Source organism: Microtus ochrogaster, chromosome 7, assembly GCF_000317375.1.
Source record: "Microtus ochrogaster isolate Prairie Vole_2 chromosome 7, MicOch1.0, whole genome shotgun sequence".
Taxonomy (NCBI): domain Eukaryota; kingdom Metazoa; phylum Chordata; class Mammalia; order Rodentia; family Cricetidae; genus Microtus; species Microtus ochrogaster.
In genome coordinates, this window is record NC_022014.1 from 67,468,952 (window position 1) to 67,490,245 (window position 21,294).

Consider the following 21,294-nt stretch of genomic DNA (forward strand, 5'->3'; position numbering starts at 1 on the left):
GAGAGAGAGAGAGAGAGAGAGAGAGAGAGAGAGAGAGAGAGAGAGATCCTCACGTGCCTCTAAATCAACAGGATGTATGCACATATAAACTCACAGAGATTGTGGCAGCATGCACAGGGCCTGTACAGGTCTGCATCAGATGGAGGCCTAGAGTTGAAGATAAGTGGACCTATACCCCCATCTCTAATCCAGAAGCTATCTCCAATTGATAACCACTTACAAGTGAAAATTTAGTTTTCTCCAAGGAGTCTCACGGGGGAAACACTACTCTTAAATACTTACTGCATGCTAGCTCTGTATGGCTAGCAGAAAATGAATTCAGGGAGATTCTTTGTCTCAAAATATAATTTAAGAACTTTTTATTTTCTTTTAGTTTTTTCATGTGTGTGTGTGTGTGTTCTCTTTGTACCCTACAGGTCTTTGTGTATATATTGTAGCTTCCAATTCATTGTTTTCACAGGATTCCTGAGTGTGCTAATGAATGGTTCTTTGCATCTACATCTGTTTCTTGTGCCTTTTCTTGGGATCTTTTCCTTCTGTGTGTTCTTTTCTGTTTTGTTTAGTTTTGTCCTATTCTGATGCATTAGTTTTTCTTTCATCTTATTTTATTATTATGCCTTAGGAGTTTGTTTGTTTTCTAATGCGAGACAGAAAAGGATGGACATAGTTCAGAGGAGTAGAGAGAGAACAAACCACAGTCACGATATATTATGTGAGGGAAAAGAAGCAATTTTCAGTAAAGGAAAAGATTTACAATAGATAAAGCCAAAATTAACTGGCCTCTAAATTGTTATGAGAGAGGTTGAAGTAGGCAGAAATTTTTTCATTTCCCACAAGTTATGAAGTAGCAAGCAACCTCAAAATTGCAGTTAAACATAAAAATAGAGGTGACTCCAGTTAATATAAAAATAAAAATTAGATCCGAAAGTATTTCTTTAATAAGGCATTCTCTGTAGCAACAGAAAAATTAGAGAGTATTCCTGGGAGATCTTTACATTCTGGTGTGAGTGACACCAAGATTTCTTGGGCAAGCTTTAATTATTTGTTCATGCTCCCATCTAATCATTCCCCTATTTGGTCAAACATTTGAGTGCTTATAAGTTATTAGACATATCACAATACACGAGTAATACAAAGATAATGATTGGTTTTTCTGACCTTTATTCCTTGCTCTAATTATTTTCTTTTCAGCAATTCCCATGCCAATAACTTAACTGTTGGTACATAATATGACCAAAAAGAAAACAATGCTTAATAGATTGTTCATATCTCAGCAAACATTATTTTAATGACTTACGTGTCCCACATGTATTTGCAATTCATTATATAGTGGACATGGAAAGATGTAAAGTTACAGAAACATTTCAGACACTATAGAATTATTGTTATTACCGTAGATATTTAACAATTAGTATAACAAACAAGATAGTTTTCAACAACTGGGTGCTTCTAATGTGGGAAATAATATCAATCACCCAATAGTCTGTGGATTCCATATGATATGGTAAACTGATCATGTGATACATGAGACTTCGCATTGTTCCAAAACAAGACAAAAGAAGCACACAGCATTCATCTGTAAATTTAACATATATTTTTTATCAGTGTGCACTGCAGAACCCCAGTAGCACAGTCACTGAGAGAAACAATTAATAAATGGGATCTCCTGAAACTGAAAAGCTTCTGTAAAGCAAAGGTCATGGTCAACAAGACAAAATGACACCCTACAGAATGGGAAAAGATCTTCACTAACTCCACATCTCACAGAGGTCTGATCTCTAAAATATACAAAGAACTTAAGAAATTGGTTATCAAAAGAGCAAATAATCCAATAAAAAATGGAGTATAGACCTAAACAGAGAACTCTCAACAGAGGAATCTAATATGGCTGAAAGACATTTAAGGAAATGTTCAACATCCTTAGTCATCAGAGAAATGCAAATCAAAACAACTCTGAGATTCCATCTTACACCTGTAAGAATTACCAAGATCAAAATCACTGATGACAAATTATGCTGGAGAGGTTGTGGGGTAAAGAAAACACTTCTGCATTGCTGGTGGGAATGCAAGCTGGTAGAGCCCCTTTGGATGTCAGTGTGGTGATTTCTCAGAAAATTAGGAAACAACCTTCCTCAAGACCCAGTAATACCACTTTTGAGTATATATCCAAAGGATGCTCAATTGTGCCACAAGGACATGTGCTCAGCTATGTTCATAGCAGCATTGTTTATCATAGCCAGAACCTGGAAACAACCTAAATGCCCCTCCACTGAAGAATGGATAAGAAAAATGTGGTACATTTACACAATGGAGTACTACAAAGCAGAAAAAATAATGACATAATAAATTTTGCACGCAAATGGATGGTGGTAGATAACATCATTTTGAGTAAGGTAACCCAGACCCAGAAAGACAATTACCACATGTACTCACTCATAAGTGGCTTTTAGACATAAAGCAAGAAAACCAGCCCACAAATCACATCTCAGAGAACCTAGACAACAATGAGGACCCTAAGAGAGACATACATAAATCTAATCTACATGGGTAGTAGAAAAAGACAAGATGCCCTGAGTTAATTAGGAGCATGGGGACCTTGGGAGAGGGTTGAAGGGGGAGTGGAAAGGCAGGGAGTGAAGCAGAGAAAATTGTAGAGCTCAACCAAAACCAATTAAAAAAAAAGAATTGTGTTTTAATACCTGTGTTGATCTGGTATGATTGCTTCTTCACTTTTTGCCGTTTCCAGCCCCAGTCACTCCTCAACATATTCAGGCTAGCCATTCCTTCCTAAGGATGAGGCAGAACTAGGCAGGCTACTGGCTGAGAGGGAAGCACCTGCCTCTGGAAGAGTTGTGGAGATCTGGGTGACCTTTGCCTCCCAGGGCCCCTTCCTGTATCATTCTATCTCTGCCATGAGGGGCCCCTGCTGATGTGCCGCTGATTCTTCTCATTATATTTAGTTCCCCATGGTTCTAGAAGCATTGAGTCCAACTAGCTCTGTCCTAAAACCTTTGAAATTAAGAGCCAACAAGAAATCTTTCTTCCCTTTGTGTAATGTTCTCAGACATTTCTGATGAAAAGTCTCATCAACTTATTGTCATCTTACTGTATAAGAGCAAAATAGAACCTCTTGGTTCTGACTGTCACTGAATACCCCATGTTCAGCCCCTTTCCCGCTTTCCTCTTCCTGGCTGCTGGAAAACACCATTCAATTCTCAACTGGTATGATACCACCTAATTTTAAAATATATTCTTGATGATTATGCTTCAAGGAGATGTTTTCGATGTTCCTAAGAAAGATTCAGTGAACTGTAAATCTCATAAGCATCTTGAAAAAAAAAATATGTCCCCATCAAAAGGATGAAGATGTTCTAACAAGAGGAGTTCAATGTGCTGTGGTCAGGAAGAACTTACCTAAAGGTGACTTCAACTCAGGGGAGTATCAAAATCCCCTTGGCATCTGGGACCTCCATAGAGCGAGGGGGAAGGCAGAAGCGTGTGCTCTAGGACTTTCCTAGTTATACTTCCTTTTTTATCTTAATCCCTTAAAGTAACTCTCTGTGTCTTGGTATAAAGTACTGTAACACTAGCCTCACTTCTTTCAAAATAAATGTCATAGCTACTCATGTTATGGGATCCTATGCACAGCTTCAGCTGAAACACTTGCAGAATGCCTGGTCACCTAGTAACAGAGCCATAAATACTCCTTCAACAAACAGATGATCAGGATGTCAGCAAGAAAGAAATGCAAAGCAAAACAAAGAGGAAACTCTTTAGGATATAATTGGCATTCAGCTAGACTATTAAAGATACTTTTAGACCCAAATCACCTTTCCCATCAGCCTCTGTGCTCTGTTGTCAATACTGACGGAGGATTCAACAGAGGTAAGAGCTATGCGTATTTCCCATTGGAGTATAAGTTCACCAAGGGGAACTGTTTTCTTGCTTTTATCAGGTTAAGGCCAGGGAATCTATAAATATGGGCAGGCTTGTTGAGCAGGTCCCTGTAAATGGATTGTTTTTACAATGAACAAACGTGATCAGTACTGGCATAATGCTTAGAGTTATCCATCTTACCTATTCCCATTTAAGAATCTTAGTTCTTCGTGAAAATAGTTTCCAGTGAAGAGATAGTGTAGATCAGGATATTTATGTTATGGGTCTTCTATAAAGAGCACCTCTGGAAATCAAAGCTCTGCCAGCAGGAGTCCAGACAGCACATCTCTCTCATGTGTCTTGTTTGGTATACGTTATGGTGAAAACATGAACTTTAGTGACAGCAAAAGTTGTGAAAAATCTCAGGCTTGAAATGTAACAATAGTACTCATTTACCTGGTGGCATGCTCAAGCTGAGTACTGCTGAAAGGAAGCTTGGGTACTAAGATGCAGTTGATTAGAGGAGCTTCACATTTTGTTTCCCTGGATTTGGAGGACATGGAAACACATCTAGCAACATTGCTGTGTCTCTTGCCTGTGGAATCATGTAGTTTATGTTTTCTCTCTCTCTCTCTGTGTGTGTGTGTGTGAGAGAGAGAGAGAAAGAGAGACAGAGAGACAGAGAGAGACAGAGACAGAGAGAGAGAGACAGAGAGAGAGAGAGACAGAGAGAGAAGTTCACATATGTGTAAGCACATATCTAGGTCTACATCAAGAGTTCAGAGTTTTCCTATCTCTCTGTCTTTCCTATGCTTATTTGTATAGGTAGATCTCTTACTGAAGTCAAGTTTGGCTAGTCTTGCTATCCAACTTCACGTGACTCTGGTCTCTGCCTCTCAAGCTCTGGGTTTTCGGGTAAGCCACTACATCCTCTTTGGTTCTATGTGGGTGCTGGGGACCTTAACTATGACTCTTGCACTTGCGTGACTTGTTCTTCATCCTCTGAGCCCTGAGCCCTCTCTCAAGCCTGGAGTGATGTTTTGATCCCTGTAGATCAGGGCGCTGTGCTCTTGTTCAATTCTTCTCCCTGTACTCACAGCAGTCACTGATCCACAGGATTAGTGAACAATTCAGCACCTCTTCATAGCTACAGGACTTTGTTCTGGATTGAGGGATGACATCTTTACTAAAATTAAAACAGCTAATTAAGTAGTGCTTAGTGACAAAAGTCACTGCACTCCAATGGCATCTGGCATGTTAGTAGTTGTCAGGCAACTTGCTAAGGCAAGGGAGTTTTCTATCTTTTGTCATCTAGTTTTTAGCAGGAAAGACTATATGAGTAAGGAAATAACAATAAAATTTGCAGTATTTATTATAGCCTAAAAATATATATATTTAATTTATTTGTAAAAGTAGCTATTTTAGAGCTTTATTCTTACCAGTTAAAACAACAGTACTTTTCAGAAGTCCAGATGATTTCTTTCATCTCGCCACAGGTCCAGGGTTGATATTTCCTGAGCTAATCAATAAGTGTAGCTATGAAACATGAAAGAAATGTCTTCCACTTTCAAACCAGAACATTTAAAGTTGAATGCCCTTGGATTCAAGTTGAGAAAACTAAAATCAATATAGTTTTCTTTTTTTCTCTAATACTGTAAAATTTTCCATATATTTATTTACTTATTTATATTTATTTATTTATTGTGTGTGTGCGTGTGTGTGTGTGTGTGTGTGTGTGTGTGTGTCTGGTATGTGTACATGCTATGGCATGCTTGTAGTGGTCAGAAGAGGGCTTTGAATAATTAGTATCTCCTTCTACCATGTGAGTTCAGGAAATTGGACTCAGTTCTTCTGTATTGGAAGTTCTTCTGTCTTTACCCACTGAAACATCTCACTAGCCATAAATTCATATTTTCAGAAGCATTATCATGTTGTGAAGTATGTAGGTTCTAGATTTTATGTTTCTGGTGATAAAATGTCATGCTGCCTTAAATGATGGACATCTATATATCATGCAATAATCCATCTAGCTAAATCTTTTCAGAGGTCATGAATTTATTATCATAGTTGCATTAGGGTTATTATTTAGTTTTTCTCTAAGTTCCTTGGTTTTGCCTTCCCCATCCAATCATATTGGCCATAGTGCCAAACAAACTAAAGGTGAGAGAGGTGGTGTAATCCTCCCTATTTGCCTTTACCAGGGAGGAAGACATTCCAGATGTTTCTAGATTTATGTTCTTCTTTTATGCTCTCCAGTAGCAATACTTATACATAGACAACATTGGAACCCCAAAGGTAAAAACATGAATAAACGTACAAGAAAAATGGTACATAGTATGTGAAAGACACATACAACATTCGGTACAATGGAAAACAGCTGAAGAAATAAACAATGCAGAAAAAAACCTACAAATCACCTATGGAAGTTAATATGTATATATAATGGGAACTCTAATTTTCAAGCCTTGGCGGTTATAAGCAAGAGAAATACCACACAGTGTTTAGTATTTTGAAATAGGTTATTAACCTATTGCATCCCCAAAGTAAAAACTCAAGTATCAGCTATTATGAAGGATGATTAGGAACCAAATCCTTCCTTTTGAAGAAAACCTGAAAAAAAGTATGGATAATTATTCTCTGACTCTGATTGTCAACATACACTCAGGGTCTCTCCACAGTAGCCAAAGAAGAACAGCAGGTGAATTTATTTACCGGAAACAAATTAATAGAAAAATATAAACAATTAACACTGATAAACCCTTTTTTCTCTCAGCAACCAAAATGATGTCTGTGTTAATGGATTCTCCAAACAGCCTATCTCAGATGGGATGGGAGATTGCTCCCAGAGGTATGAAAAATGTCCAAGACATGATGACACAGAGACTCGGGATGTGTGAACCCTGCTGTGCCTACATCATGTGGACCAAGTTCACTCAAAAGCATACTGAATTCCAATGCTCCCCTTCTGCCCGCCGCCTTGTGCCTTCTTTCCTCTCCGCTCACGTGCTCGCGTGCAGAGCGTGCCACCGCGGAGTCTAATCCTGGTCAAGCCAAGCCTGCTGCCATTCTGCCGTTGCGGGAGGTAGCCGGAGCGGATGGCTCGATGAGAGTTTGCCTTACTGGAGCTTTCACATATTTCTGAATTACTCGGGTCCTACACATCTGATCCCACCAATTTCTACCATTAAACCTGGATATTTCTTAATTTGGCTTGTTTTGATTTGGCTTGATTGGGAATTTTGCGTCGTCAGAGAGCTCGCTTAGGAAATATTCCTAACATGGTGATCATTTGCTTTGTTCTAACTCAGAATTAGGCATAAAAGTAAGATACAGAGGTTTCACGAGCATGACACCAGAATGTTGTTCTTTCTGCGGGATTGGAGAGAAAACACGAGATGCATGGCAGTCCCACGTGGGTAAACTTTAATGGGGGGGGGTGACGACAGGTGAGGGACGGGGGTGAAGAGGCGAAAGGGGCGAATTATGGTGTTTCCCCGTTTTTAAGGGGGATCCAGGAGCTTCTGGGAAAAAATGTCCTGCACATGTGTGGCTTTTGTTGAATTGGGAATTGTAGTTCAATGGGGTGCTGTATCCTCTGCCGCTTCTGTGAATTGTAGTCCAGTGATCCTTCCGTGCATGTGCGGCCTTTCTGTCTCCAAAAGGAACAACACACCAGACATTCAATGAAATGTTTTAATCCAGCAGGAAATCTCAGTTGGTAAGGAGTTGATAGAGAGCCTTATGATGGAAATTAGATTCACAGGGCTCATATGTTGGAAAGGGAGAGACAGTTCCCTCAGATTGTCCTCTTACCTCTTCAAGTACACCACAGTGTCCCTAAAATAAGTAAACAAACAAATAAACAAAGTGGCTTTTTTTCTACAGAGTATTAAGACAACGAAACAAGGTCAAAGATGAGTTCAGAATAAAACAGAGAAACTGCACTATAACTAGAGTATAAATGTGTAATAGTGGAAAGATTTATAATAGCCTCAAGGTGATTAAAAGAAATCATAAGGCAAATAATCTCTAAAAGTGGAAAAAAATAGGTTTTCTTCCAGTTCCAATATATAAGAAATAGAAATCACAAAAATAATGTCCCAAATGAAAGAATGATGTTCCAAATACAAGATTAAATATTTCATTGCCAAGTGTTTCCAAACAGAAAATATTTTACCAAATGCTTAGCATCTTGGAAGGAAATTTTATCACATTCTAATAAATGGAAAATATTGGCATTATTGACATTTTATTTCTGCCAAGTGAGGGAAGGTCAATGTTTTTGATGGAGTGACACCTGGTGTCCTATTTAATGCTCTATGGCAGTGAAGAGTAAACATGGGCAGGCATCACATTAATAAAAAAGCCATGTAATTGAGGAGTTGCAAAAGATACCTACAGTTTCTGAAATTCTTGATTACCACGGTAGAAAGTAGGCAGACATGATGCTGAATCAGTAACTAAAAGCTTTATGTTCTGATCTTCAGGCATCATGCAGAGGGGAGCATTTTGAAAATGGGCTTTTGAAACATCAAAGCCCATTCCAACGACACACCTCCTCCAAAACAACTAAACCTCCTAATCCTTCCCAAATATTTCCACCTATGAGTCCAATGGAAGCATTCTTATTCATACCATTGCTCCTGGCATAGCTACCACAGTCCAAAAAAGGCCCCATGCACGGAAGTAATTCGCCAAAACAAAATGGAGTAAATGGATGTTTTGTTTTCAAAGAGAGAGAGACAGAGAGAGAGGGAGAGCGAGAGAAAGAGAGAGAGGGATGGGGTAAGAAGAGACAGAATATAAGAATAGGTGAGTGATGAGTCAAAAATAGGTGGATCTGGGAGGAAACTTATGGTGGTAAATATGGTAAAAATGCATTGTATGAACTTGTCAAATAACTCATTTTAAAAATTAAAATATCTACAAAGGATAATTCACCATGCACTCCCTGTAAGCAACTTCTCCAAATTAAGACATGAACTACACATATAGCTATCTAGGTGCTGACTAAGAATAGCTGGAGTAAATCCTTTACTTGAAAGCCCTTGGTACATTCCCTCTACCGAAATAGGTAATAAATTAACAGTATATACAGAATAACCAAATAGAAAAAATTATTTCACAGTGAACACACACACACACACACACACACACACACACACACACACACTCCTAGGATTACACTCAGCATGGCCTGAGAAGCCAGATCAGAAAAGAACAATGCAACGCCAAATTCCAAGAGAGTTCTCTCAAGTAAAAATGCATCCTTCAGATATATAATGTGTTTAAGATATTGAGTCACCCTAAAGCTCTCTAGGTGTCCTCAGGGGAAAGGGTAATGAAAAGTAAAAGGTAAAGTAAGAAAATGGAAAGCAAACCAAACAGTAACGGTATTCATTAAAAGGTATATACTTATTTTTTTTTAAAGAACATGGGGAGAAATAATTTATTGTAAAAACTGAGGGACACAGGGATTTCATTCCAGTTCATTGGGTATTAGTTATTTTTCTCACTGCTCTGACAAAAGGACTGACAAAGGCAACAAAAGAAAGTGAGGGTTTGTTTTGGTGGACAGGCCACTGTGGCAGGGAAGGCTTGGTGGCAGTTGCATAAGTGTTGTGCATTCCTCAGGATATAAATGTTTGCTGTAGAGAAGCTACTTACAGCTATCCTAAGATGTCACAGGTCACGCATATTTGTTCTTCAATGTGCCTGAGAGTTACATTAAAGGGGATGCCTTCAGTTCAGTCCATCTTAAGATTTGTGTGAAATAATTACCTGTCTGAATTATTACAGCAACAAATGGATTCCGAGTCTTTTTAAAATCACAGATCCAATTTTAAATCCATAAGTCATACTTACTATCATTTTAATGTTTGAGTTAGACAATGTAGCATCACAAAAAGGCTAATTGTGCTATGTTACCGCATTTCAAGCTGCTTGGGATCATGTTTGCTAACTGACAGAGGTAAATTCCCAGGGAAAATGCCAGTGCTTATGTTAGACATAATAATTTGCAAAATTTTAATTTACTTTTGTCATACTTCTATTTATTATAATAACAAGGAACATATTTCCTCATGTTGAGAATACTTTGCTATATTTTTGTTTCTCTAAATTTATTACTCATCTATGCAGATGAATTTGTACCCAATTTCAAAGAATAATTAACAGCTAAAATTTATAATTGATATTCAGATATTTATTTGTTATAGTCAAGCAAGTGAACCCATTTCAGCAAGAGAAAAAATAATGGTGCTAATCTTGCTCACTGAAATTTAGTGATAAATATAAATGGAGGAATTATTAAGTATTCTTTCAATTGATTTGTTGCTGTTTGGATCTTGTGGAATGTTTCCCCATAAATAAGCAACTTTAATTAGTCCATGGTCATAAACCCAGATTCTAAATGTATACTTATTTTTTAAATTCATGCTAACAGAAGAACCAATTACTTTACACACATTAATTGTATGAATTGTAAAGAAGAAATAACCATTTGTCATGTTGAAAAAAAATGTTTGTAAGGTTCTCAAATGTAGATGCCAAATCTTCTGTTGCCTTCTTATTTATGGAGTAGCCGCAGCATTGGATTAGTTTAAATAAAAAAATCCCAGACTAGGATCTTTCATGGAGTACCTGCCAAAGGGCAGAATATCAACATTAGGCCATCCTTGTCTCATTTTTCTTTCCTTCTTCTTCTGTTTTCAAATTTTTTTCTTCTAGTAATATTGCTACAACGGTGGTAATTTTAAAGAACTTTTAGGTTTAAACATCCTGTCCCTGTAAGAACACACCTGTTTCTACTGTTACTAGTACTGGTGAGAAAAGAGCAGAGTGAACAGCTATTCTTGAGCATTAGAGGTAATCGTATCAGGAAATTCTGTGTTGTAGACGTTTAAAGAAAGCTAGTCATAATAGCTCTCAGTATGTTGACTTATCTGAAATAGAACCAAACATAGGGAGCGCAGAAACTCTATTCATGCAAACTCAACTGGCTTGTAAAAGAAATACTCATTGGTTTTCTATGATGACTTTAGCTATTGTGCCATTTTTCACTGGGAGTTCATATGAGCAGATTAAAGATGGCTTCAGTGTTGATGAATGTAGAATCTTCTAGACCAAGAAGTTCAGAAGTAGGAGATATATTTGATTCCTTACTTCTGTCCTCCTCATAGTTAGAAAAGGCTTTTGTCTGGTGGCCTTCCTATAATCATATTTTTAAACAAACAACTATCTATCCTATTGGTGACACAGAAAAGAACACTCTTATGATGTTTAAAAAATGTAGTGAATTATGAAACGTTACAGATATTTGATATATAATAGTGATTTTGAAATGGGAACCCAAAGTGGGTGTTTACTGTACAGTTTAACTCTCTTTACCTTATAAAATAATGGTCCTTCGGTCAGAAGTATCATATGCACTTATTGTGAAGGGACCAGTTCCTATTTCTTCACCTTAACCAATGAAGGCCGACATGGTTATTTACTGACTCAGAACAGTCTCAATAATTAATAGGACTAAAGTTGGTAGTCATTTCATTGATTTCTTATTATTACATTAACTACAGTTGTCCAAAAGCCTGGAGGAGTACACATACAATAATATACGGACATAAAGCAGGTTCTTCTTGTATATTTTCTTTCTTTGGTAGTTTATATCCATCTAGGAGATAAAGAAGACATAAGTCAATGAACAAAAAGATTATGGCTTGCTTCATATTCAGAAAGGTAAATGCTAGTTTTCTCTCAAAGATGTGTGTTTATAAAAAGCTCTGAGGAGATTTTTGAATACCTGCAGTTTCAGTGTTCATGCCTATGAGCCCCTGTTGAAATAATGAGAATAAAGCATTGTTGGGCAAAGTGGATTTCAGAGAACAAGGACTGGCCTGAAAGGTGAAAGATGTGGTCATGCAGAAATGTGGATTATCCCTTGCCATCTTCACGTGACGAGCTTTCCTTTTTAAAATTAATCTATGAATGGGTTTAATTATAACCATCTCTTAAGGTTGCCATTAGAATTAGATATAAATGTGGACAGAAAATTTACTTTTCTATTGCCATGCCAGAGTTACATGATCAAAGTAACCTATAAATAAATCATTGAATTTAGGGGCTCATGGTTCCAGAGTCTTAGAGTTCATGACTGTCATGGTGGGAACATGGCAGCAGGCGGGCTTTGTGGTTGGGTTGGTGTCCAGGTTTCTCCTTCTGTATCTACAGAGTACCTTCTCATGACAAATATTCACACAACTCACTCTACAGAGAGAGTTCAAACATGCATGGGGCCTTCATTCATACTTTCTAGTCTCTCTGTAGTTTATTTTGTAATCATTAGATTTATTTTAAAATGTTGGAAAATGTTCAATTAGTACTTCCAAATTCTCAATGAGGCAAAAAAGCCTGATTACCCGAGATGCTTCCAAATCTTTTCCTACAAGTCAGAGTATAACTATAAAGATACAATGCTTAGTGAAAGCAAACAAGGAGTGAGATTAGTTTTTATCTAATTTATCATACTCTATTACACAAATGTATTTTGAGTATGGCTGAAATTAGAGAGTATCCAAAGAAGGAAAACTTGGAAAAACAATATTGTTATTATTAAATTTTATGTGGACTTGGGTGATTTTATGTGAGAAAATAGTAATGGGATGAAACAAGACTCTAATCAGAGCACTGGAGAAAGCTGATGGAGGAAAGTCACAACTAAAAGGTCAGCCTGAGATGCAGAGTTCAAGCCTTTTGTGTAATGGTGCGACCCTACCGCAAAACACCAAGAGCTGGGGGATTTGGCTAAATGAAAGAGTGTTTGCTTACCTTTCCGAAAAGTAATGAGTTTGATTCAGACACTGTGGGAAAAAATATAAGCAGAAACATGAGAAATTTTATGATGTGACCTCCTCTGGGGGAAACAGAAGTGGTTGAAAAAAACATAAAGGATTTGGTTTCTATTGCTTTTGTTTTTATTTGGAGATAGGGTATCTCGTATCCTAGGGTGACCATGAACTCACTCTGTACTCAAGGATGACCTTGAATTCTGATTCTCAGATCTCTGTCTCCTAGGTGCAGGACTTTCTACACTCCTAGGGAAACACTCTACCAACTGAGCTACAATCCCAGCCCTATTATTTTTAAACATTTATTTCATGTAAAAATATATGTAGTGAAAATAATTATACTAATTAGTCCCTTAAAGTGTGATAAAATAATCTATTTTTAAAAATTCTTTTGAGATTCAATGTTCTTTACATTCTCAATCAACCTATCAACCAATAGGATATATACAGGCAAGAAACTCTGTCGGTTTTTATCTATTATTGTCATGAGTTTAGTTTTGCATGAGTATATTAAGTGTACACCAAGCAAAAGGAAAGAAATAAACAGCAAATAAGACAGAATCAGTAGACACCAAGCAAGGTATCATCAAATCAGGATGCTGTAACATCCAGCAGACACAGCCAGAGTAGGCGGATGGAAACAGCAGATAAAAGTAACATCAGGAAACTTAAAGGCTTACAAAATCCAGCAGAAATTGACTTTAGAAGTTAAAGGAGTCAGCTGGAGCTCTTGATTGAGTTTTCCCTCCATGGATGAGCTTCTTACTTGCCCTTACATTTTTATATACTGGGATAAAGGATAAACTATAGCAACCTCTGCTGGAGATCCCCTGTGTATTTTCAAGGATGTGATTCTTTTTTAGTACCCTTAGCTGCTTTCTAATATTTCTCTCTCTGAGTCATTACAGAGCTAGAAGATCTTGATCCAGAATACAGAATAGCATCTTTTCTCCCAGGTCCCACTTTTGATGAGCTTAAACAGCATGTCTAATTTATTAATATAATGTGCATTTTATCTATTGTATCTATCTATCTATTGTATCTATCTATCTATCTATCATCTATCTATCATCTATCTATCTATCTATCTATCTATCTATCTATCTATCTATCTATCATCTATCTATCATCTATCTATCTATCTATCTATCTATCTATCTAATCTGTCTGTCTGTCTATCTATCATCTATCTATCTGTCTGTCTGTCTATCATCTATCTATCTATCTATCTATCATCTATCTATCATCCATCTATCTGTCTATCCTATCTATCTATCTATCTATCTATCTATCTATCTATCTATCTATCTATCTATCTTCTATCTAATAACTCCCCATCCCTTCTGTTCACCTACATACTTAAGGACAGCTTTAATGTGAGTACCTTTAGATTTTAAAGTTTCACCTCTTGTATTCTTTAAGGGCACGAAGCATGTCTTTTCTCACTTGAAAAGCAAAACTAATTTAATTTTCCTGAGGGAGTCAGAGAGGACCAAAGGGATATTGAAACAGCATCCTCTCCACTTCCCCTCCAACCTTGCGGATAAGCTGAGGAGTGCAGCCTCATTCAACAGTTGCTATTACCACTTGAAGAACTGCTGAAAATTGGTTCTCCTTGAGTTATCTGTATCAGGAGTAAGTGGAAGGTATTTTCTTCTTCCTTATAAAGAACTCCTCCAGACAAAACTGAGAGGATCAAGAGATCAGTTGCATCTCAAGATGGCCCTTCCAATCCTAAACGTCTACTTGAAGGATGTTCTTAGGATGGAAGGAACCATTCATTAAATTTAAAAAGCTGTTTCTTAGCAAGTAAATGTGTTTAATTAATTTTATAAAGCTTCAAATCAGCCATGCGCACTATAGGGTGAGCTGACTAGTTTAGTTTTCAAGTCCTTGATTGGCTACCCGAGACTGGCTGCACTTAGGTCCATGAGAATAACGAGAAAGAAGGTAACTTCGTTCAAGTGCTGATGTTTCTTACTTTAGCAACCTCAAATACTCTAATGTAAAAGGAACAATAATGTTGAGAGGATAACTTAAGGAGAATATTTGAAATCAAGGCTACTTCCCCAAAGCCAGGAGTGTTCAGTTGGATAAAAAACAGAAGAACGCACGAAATGTAATCCTTGGATCAGCAGTATAAACGCCACTGGAAAACTGTTAAAAACTCTGGACCCAGAATCTCTAGGATAGGTCAAGCACTTTGTTTCAACAGTACAGTTTGGATTGGCGGCAAGTGATCTACACTGGGAGGGAAGAACCGAGTTCCCACACAGAGCAATCTGGATAACAGTGAGTTCAGAATGAAGGCAAGTGGATATTTCATAGTACCAGCAGCAACAGCAAGAGGACAAAGGAGAGCGAGCTTGTGGTTTTCCCTGGCAAGTCCAGTCTGCATCTGCATGCCTAGTCCTGTGTGTGCCCTCATCTATTGCTTCGGCCACAGTGTCAAGCTTGGAGTCCAATTTCTCACTTTGATTACGTGGCTGTTTTATATTTTTGTCATAAAGCTAAAGATTTCACCCAAATTTAAAATTATTGGATTAATTTAAGCCTTTTAAACTGAAATAAAAGAAAAAAGCCATTGCTGTCTTTTGAGGATTTTCCTGCTTTACCTTCCCTACTGTTTTTGGTTTGGGGTATCTTGAGACAGGAATTCACTATGTAGTCAAACTGGCCACACACTCAACATCCTCCTGCCTCAACTCCTGAGTGCTAAGATTAAATTCATGTACCACATGCTTTTATAGTATACATATTCTTACATCCTTACTGATATTTACAAACTTTGGAAAGTTGGCCATGTATGTCTACCCATGAATTGGCCATGTATGTCTATCCATGAATTGGCCTTGTATGTCTACCCGTGAGTTCAAAGAGAGAAACACAATTCCATTTCCCACTATGAAGTAAAATAAAGAAAACTGTTATCTTCTCAAGCACATGTAACTTGGACTCATCAGTACCAAGCTCTGTTTGACAAAAAATAATTTGTAAACTGAGGCTTGAAGTAGGTTGTATGTTTTGAGTGAGGACACTCAAAAGTGGAACATTAGGGACGTCACCATACATGTCCTTTGTTGAGGTGCTAATCAATGCAAACTCATTCATCAGCCAAATGCCCACCTGACCTTGCCTATGGACAAATAAAATACAAAGGCAAACCCACAGATACTATGAAAGAGGAGTTACCATGCAATGTCGTCTACTTCTTGGCAAAGCATCTTGTGTCATTTGAAAGATGCGAAGATTCATCCATCCAAACTTTCTAACTTGTTTTGCCACAAGCATGGATGTACAGCAGTAAGAATCCGTGGCTGTAGACCATTTTACATCAGTTCTTAATGAAAGCAACTACCAAATATTGTACAAAACCTAGGTGCCTATGTGTGGGGCTTCTTCTATCAAAACCTACGTGTTTGCAATGCTATGAGGTTTTCTCATGTCCAAGACTCCCACTCTGAATTCTCCGTGTGATAAGAAGAGTCTTCTTAGCAGGCTAGATGATTGGAAGTGTAGAAAAATGTCAATTTATAAAGCAAAAATGTTTCCTATATTAATAATATGGCATTGTAATTTTTGAGCTTATTTTCTTCTTGTTCATAAGTATTTCACTTCTGTTTATTTGTAAAGGCTAATGACATTTAAAAACTAATCAGTAAAATGTCTGTTATAAATTTAGTGCTTTTTCTGATTAAAAGAATTGCCCTAATATACATACTATGAAATTGGATAAATACTGTGCCAGTTCCAAGAACTGCATATGACTATGCTATCTGTTAACTGAAGGCCCTGTAACAAGGCTAACAGCTCTGCTTGATGTAATAAAACATGGTTGCTATAATAGCTTATGTTATAATGGCCCCCGTGGTTTTAGCCTTCATATAAATTCATATAACCTTTTTCTACATCACAAGAGTAATAAGAGACAGGGTCAGTCTGTTTTTCTAGAGAAGGGCTGAAAAAGGCTTGTAGGAAATAAGTGTGTTCAATTATCAGAAGGCCAAAAAAATGTGTTCAAGTTTCTCTAATGACTTTCAGTATTTCTCTGCCACCAAGATTTTCTGGATAATTCTCAATTTTATTTTAAAACCACAAGAATATTTATCTGCTGATAGATACTTTCAAATCTACCTGCAAGGTCAATGCATGTATTTCTTAGTGCATGGGCATCTAGTAGTTTTCAAAAGTATGGTTCCAGATATAATATGAGAAAGTAATATATTTCCTTTAAAGATGTTTGTGTTCCATCTTCTCAATCCCATCAAAATGAAATTGGAATCTAGTTGAGAAAACTTGAGCATGCTAATGTACAAAATTGTTTCGCAGACCATTGATTCAAATTATAGCCAATTCCAACTTCTTATTATATAATTAATCTATCCTGAGGGCAAATATTTTTTCCAGAAGAAACATTATTCCTGTTTACCTTAACACCTTAAGATGTATCATGATTTGTCATTTGCCTTGGCTCTTACAATATTTTTTAACAAAGTTCATTTCATGTTTCCAAGTCTAACTTTTACCCAGAGGGCACACTGTCAAATACTTGGTGAAAATGTCACCATGGATTAGAATTTACTGGGTTGATCCCATGCAAATTTTACTCTGGTGTCATGGAAAACCATTTACGTGTTTGCTGGAATCCTGTTTATTAAATGAAAAGAAACGGGGCTCTTTCCAGACATTGACTATAATTTTGGTCTGCTTTCTCTTGAGCTTTGCACCTTTGCCATACTCAGAGGAACCTGGAGCAACCCCTGCATGCCCAAGGCAGCAGCTGGTCAAAGGAAATGTGCTATTCTAGACTCACCAGTATTAAAATATTTAGCTGGATTGCTGACAATCTGTTTAGCAAAGGTCAGTATAATAAAAGTATCTTGAAAATTGCCCTAGAAGAGTAGTAGAAAAATAATGCCTGAAAATATTCCACAATGAGCTTTTCCTGTCTTTGGCTTTCAGAGTGATAAATTGAAACGGCCATACTGGAAAAGTATTTTGTTAGCTTGAAGGCAGTTAAGGCAGTCTTCTGAAGAAAAAAAAATGCTTGAATGAGACGAGTTCCCTTGTTCAAAGGAGGTGAAGAGAATGATTTGTGTCTGTCTAGAAACAAGTGAATTAAAAAGTTCACAATCTCTGAAGGAAAATATGAAAGCAAATGTACCAGAGGCAGTAGACATAGGAGACAAGGGCCCTGGCTCTTTTCTTAGAAGTACCATGCTTTTGAAATCCTTTGAACCAATAACAGCCAGTTTGGGATCTGGAAGCCATGGGCACCAAGACACACAGGTATAATATTTAGTCTTTTAGGAGAAACTTAGCCACCTCCTTGTCATCTTTGGTACCGGTATTCGTTGCATTGTATTGTCAATGGTTTTGCCTCTGGATTATGAAGTAAACTAGTAACCCAGTCCTCAGTCTCCACATGAAAATTCTTGCTTCTCCTGTCTTCCTATCCCCATCCTCACAACTCAACTCTAACTCCATATTACCAGGTAGACCACACACACACACACACACACACACACACACACACACACACACACAAACAAACACACACACACACACACACACACACAGACAGGATTCTAAAATCTTTTAATCTTATTTTATGTATATGGGTGTTTAACCACTGTGTTTGCTTGTTCCATATGTGCTTCTCTGGTGCCTTTGGGGGCCAATGGATCCCCTTGAATTAGAGTTTCTACCCTGTAGGTTCTGGGAATTAAACCCAGGTCCTTTGGAAGAGCAGCCGGTGCTTTTAACTGCTGAGCCATCTCTGCAGACCCCAAGGGAGGTATTTTTAAGGCTACATGGCAGTTATATATTAAGAAGGGTAAGTGACGAGAAAACCTTTCCAGAAATGGGTCTCATTACCTAAGAGAATCATTCTGTCACACCCCTGAAATGCATGGTAAAAGAACTGCAGCTTTACATTGAAACGAATCTGACACTTCAGGGTGGTATTCGACTTCAGCCTTTTCATTAGTCCTTTATAATGGCAGTGTTTCTATTGGAACCAGGGTCATCTCTTTTTCTACAAAAGCTTTTTTTTTTAAACAATAAAGCAGTTTTGCAGCACTGTATTGAACTAAAAATAAAGATGCTTACATGTTCAAATCTCATGAAAATGTTTCATTTCTAATGATCCACAAATCAGGTCAGTCTTGAGATTACTCTGAAGGCTGATTATGTGTTTCAAGATTCTCAGGGTCTGTAAATACTGATTTTTAGCAATCATAACTCCAGTTTCCCACTGCTTTATTTGTTTACTTAATTCCCATTGAATTAACTCTACCCAATTAAACAATAGAGCCTAATAATACCCTGAACTGATTAGAAGGAAATTAAAATAGAGGGCATGTCAAAGCTATTCTGTCTATAAAGTGCATGGAGAGGGAGAGCTGTCTACAGCATTTGCACCAGTGAACAAGTATTCAAGAAGAAAACTCTTCCGTGCAATTCAAGAGAAGCTGCACGTGACATTTTAAAGAACACACATCAAATACGCTCTTCTGTCATTTCTATGTGTATTGCATGCTCTTTATACAAAAGAGAGAGAGAACATCACTTGCGGTTTGAGAACAGCTGGCAATCAATATGTCTCGTCCAAAAAGAAGAAATGAAGCATCAAACAGAGCAACACAAACAGACAAAATCATCACTGACTCCATGGTCATCTTTAAAAGAGAAGAAAGATGCTTTCATGCTATAGAGTCAAAGGAAAAAAATCCCCCAATGCCACTTTCATGCTACCTGTTTTCCTGTCCAAGACAAGATGCTCTGGTATCCTGAATTACATTCAATTCACACTTAGTAAAAATCAATTACATGCAGATGATAGTGAGGATCTTGTTCCACACGAATGAAAAAGATATGTTTCCTATTTCACAGGAGTTTTAGGTAGAGATAAACATATTCTGAAAATGGGGAGAAAATATCAGGTGTATGGCACTCTAGGTTCAAGAAAGGGATACTCAATATTAAGGGTTATTTTAGGCAGCTTTACCTGACATAATAGCTATCATAATCAGAATTCATTTAGAATTCCTGGGGGCCAGTTGACCGAAGATGGTGGGTGAGGCTTCTGCCTGATACTTTGCTATTGAAGTCACCAATTACCTTTACTGTGTGGGATTGTGAGATGAAAAGTCACTGGGCCTGTGACTACTATGAAGTTCTCTGACAGAGGCAAGCATTACAAAACAGAATTTCTTTTACTCCAGGACTGTATCCAAGCATAGATAATGGTTGGAAAGTGGCCATGGGAAAAGATCCATTCACTTCCTAGTTCTCAGAATCTACGAGCACACTCTCACAGTGCCTATCATTACTAGTCAAAAATGGGAGAAAAAAAAATCTAGAGCTAAATTTTAGAGATTTTTTCTGGATTATTTGGAGTCGAAAATTCAAGCACATCTCTTTTTACAAGAAAAGTTGCTGGAGTTTTGAGATAACTAGAAGGGAAAGGATTTGGGGAGAGAGAAGGCGGTAATATGATCAAGGAGGCTGCGATTGAGGGCATGCCAACAACACTTGATGACACCAGGCTGTGGAAGAGATGATGAGCATATTCTCTGTGGAGCTATTGGAAGCTGCGTGTAGATCCTGTTGCTTTGATTTCAAACTTCTGCTCTATAGAACTGGTAGGAAATAAATTTCCAAGGCTTTTGCCTTCCCCATCCACAGGAATTTGTCACAGAAAAATAAAACAATGAATAAACTCAGAGCTGGCTAAGCATTAACTGAGGGGGATTAGCCAAGAGGAAGTAACCTGAGACATTTCCTTTGATTTAGATCCTAGGTGAAGTTTTAGGGATCTCTTGTTTGGGAGCAGATTTTGGTTGGGACAGCAGAGTGGGAAGGTTTTAGATTTCCAAAACAAAAGGTCAGTGCCTCACAGTTTCATTAACATCTTCTGGTTCTCAAACTTTAAATTCTGTTGTGACTTATTTTCAATTCCTGTTTCCACTTCTATTCTCTGGTTACCTCACTCCCTCACATTGTGAACAAAGACAATCCTTAGGTCTTGAACTGCAGTGTAGCATAACATTGTAATTGTAATTCCCAATGTAGGAACAAAGCCAACTTGCATCTGGAGAAATGGACTCCCCAACTGCCGAGGGAAATAGTTTTATCCCTTCCCAATCTATGTACCACACTTAATCAGAAGCAGTTCAGCCTCTGGTAGATTTGAAAATGACAGGGCAAGAATATATGGGTTTTATTTATAACATGTTCATTTATTTAAATAGATTAAACCTCAGAAAATGACCTATTTTATAATCTCAGTCATTGTCCAGACTGTAATGGGGGCCAGGGAATAAGTGAGTGATCTAAACTCACAGGCTGTCATGGTTAATATTCACTTTCAAATTGGAAGGATTTGGAGTCACCTAGGAAACACTTCTGCCAGTGCCCAGAAGACTGTTTTCAGAGAGGGTTAGCAGATGAAGAAAGACACACTCTGACTGTGAGTAGCACATGCCATACCTGGAAGACAGGATTGAATAGAAAGGATCAAAAGGGGAAAGTGTGGACACTGACATCATTCTCTCTCCTCTTTCTGACA